Here is a 2836-nt window from a genome sequence, read left to right as displayed (position 1 = left end):
TACTGTGCTCCTGCGGCCTGGGAGGGGGTGGCCCTGGGTCAGTGAGGGGGTCGGAGGACGTTTGTCGGGGTCTGCCGCCGCCACCTGGGCTCTGTGCTGTGTCTCTGTTGCGGACTACAGACTTACAGACTTGTGGACTGTGTGAGAGTTGGATTGTGTGTATATTCTGTGCGGATGTGACTGTGTGTGTGTGTGTGTGTCTGTGTGTGTGAGAGGAGGGAGTCTGGGTCCCCGTCCAGGTGTGTGTTGGGGGATCCTGGTATGTTTACCGTTGTGTGTGTAGGGGTCCCAGTGTGTACACAGGTGTGTGTCAGGAGTCTTGGGTCCTGATGTGTACACAGGTGTGTGTGTAGGGGGTCCTGGTGTGTACACAGGTGTGTATAGAGGGGCTCCTGGCATGTGTCCACCTAGTCTGGTGAAGGGTGTGTGCTGAGGTTTGGCACCCAGGCTGGGGAAGAGGGGCCAAGTAGGAGAGAGCTGACCCCAACTCCAAGGTCTAGGCTCTTCCTGCTGCGCTGCACTGGGGGTCATCTCCTCCACGAAGTCAAAGTGTGGTCTGTCCCTCCCAAGATCCTGGGTTAGGGTCTTTCTGGGCTGCAGTTAATAAGGTGGCGTGGTCCCAAGGGCTTGGTTACATGCTTCATCCACGTATTTCTTTTCTGTCCGTGGAAAAGATCGGCAGGAACAGAGCCCATGGGGCAGGATTCATATCCAGGCCTCGGAAGGACACCAGCACCCATTATGCCCTCTGACAAATGTCTGTAAACGTGACTTGCCTCCGGAGTCGCTGCAAAACACCCTTACCAATGCCTGGAACACGGTAGGCGCCTACTGTGGCAAATGTTCAACTTCATCAAGTTCCTATACATCCTTCAAAGCCCAGCTTTGGTGTCCCTTCTTTCAAGAAGCCTACCAGGCTGGCTCCCTCCAATCAAAGCCCCTGCCCCACAGCTCATCTCCAGTCCTGGACCCCTTCTTCAGTCCCATCCAGGTGCCCAGAGGGCTGCAGAGTTAGGGCCTGGGCTCTGAGAGCAGTGTTCAGGTTTCCTTCCTGTGGCGGTGAACAGATGCAACCAGGATGCTGACAGCTGCCGGTGCCCCAGAATTTTATTGGTAGGCAGCTAGAGGGTGGGGCAGGTAGGAGGGCGGCAGGGCTGCCTCCAGCAGGATCTGGGCCCAAACAACCCTTCCATGAGTAGCAGGGATGAGCCCAAGTGAGGCAGAAACCCGAGCCATGATGGGGACCCAGGCCCTTGAGGGCGGACACTGAGTTCTAGGACACAGGAAGCCGTGTGTCTGGCCAGTGGCTGGGGAAGGCCAGAGTGTCCCTTTTTCCACCTGGCCTGGCCTGGCCTGCTGTGACCTGGACAGAAGAAACTGGGACACTGGAAGGAGACTCACCCTGTGGGGACCACGGGATCACAGCCCCCGGGACTGGAGAAAGCAGTGGCCTAGAAGGACCTTTCAGAAGACAGGAAGGAAGGAGGTGCCTTCCCCTCACCCTGGCTTCTCCTAGGCTCCCCCGTCCAACTGCCTGCCTACCCCGCTCCACTTCACAGCACAGGAGACTGAGGCTCAACCCAGGAGTGGGCCAGGCGTCCTGTCACCTCCTGTCATGAGGGCATCAGGGTGCAGTGTCTGCGGCCATGGTGGTAGCCCGCTTGGAGTGGCGGATGCCCATGGTGAATGCCGGGGCCCTGGCCTGGTCACAGTGACCTGCTCAGGGCTGTGGCTGCCGGGGCCGGGTGTCTCATCTGGGGGCCGTGGGGCTCGGGGCCGCCCCAGCATGGTGAAGGCCGGCCGGCGCTGACGGTAGGCATTGGGGTCCGGGCTGTCATACTGGCCAGGCCGGGTATCTCGCGGGGGTCCTGCGGGGGGCGGGCGGCCGGTGTGCGGCCAGCCACGGTGTAGCTGGGGCTGCTGGGCTTGGTAAAGACCTGCGAGCCCCAGAGGGAGGGCAGGGTGTAGGTGTTGGGGGCAGGGGCTGAGGTGTTCAGGGCGGCTCTTCCGGGCAGAGGGGCAATAAGGGAGTGGAGATGGGGTGTCTTTGGAGCGGGATTGATGATGTAGGGAGATGATAGAGGCGATGGTGTGGCGCGGAATGGTGGAGTGAAGATGGAGGGGGAATTGGGGGGCGCGGGGATGGGGGCCGCTGAGCAGAGGATGGAAGGTAGCGCGAGAAGCGCAGGGATTTCTGGGTTACTACTTTTAGAAGTTGGGGGGAAAACCAAGGTCTGGCAAGCCAGATTTGAGTGAGAGAGGGAGGGAGCTACCAGAGCCCAGGGCTTTGGTTTGCCCTCATTCTCAAAGGATAGAGCTGCGGTTACCTGGGATGGGGAGCAGAGTTGCGAGGGCACCGGCTTTACTTCTTTTATTCCATTTTGTGATTATATTTATGGCGGCATTCCTTTTTCTTTGTCAGTTCCCCAAACTAGGGATTGGAACCCACTGCCCCTGCCAGTGGAAGCAGCAAGTCTTAAACCACGGACCTACTGGGGAGTCCCAGGGCAGCCTTTAAATGATCATGAGTTCAGTCTTGGGGTTGGGGGCTTGGGGCTCCAGCGGGAGATGCACATGGACACCACAGTGGACCAGCTATACAGGGGGGGTGCCTGCAGTTCATCCATGTGGGCTCTGCTGCATGCAGGTTAATCTTGGCTGTGAACTTGATGAGCCCTGGAGACTTTGGAGCAGAGGAGAGGAGCGTCAGAATTAGGAGAGGAGGCGCTCAAGAGTGGAATCTCTGAAGGACCTGAGCTCAGACCAGCTGCTTTCCTTCAGCAGTTTGCTGTCCTTTCTCTCCCATCTTCCTCTCTCTCACCCACACACACACACC

General features: G+C 58.8%; 1 pseudogene; it reads right to left on the bottom strand.

Moving 5' to 3' along the window:
• Positions 1 to 2836, bottom strand: part of LOC108636426 — a 5260-nt pseudogene continuing 2424 nt past the window's right edge.

This window comes from Capra hircus, chromosome 7 (assembly GCF_001704415.2).
Source record: "Capra hircus breed San Clemente chromosome 7, ASM170441v1, whole genome shotgun sequence".
NCBI classification, from domain to species: domain Eukaryota; kingdom Metazoa; phylum Chordata; class Mammalia; order Artiodactyla; family Bovidae; genus Capra; species Capra hircus.
This window is presented reverse-complemented; position numbering and strand designations above follow the sequence as displayed.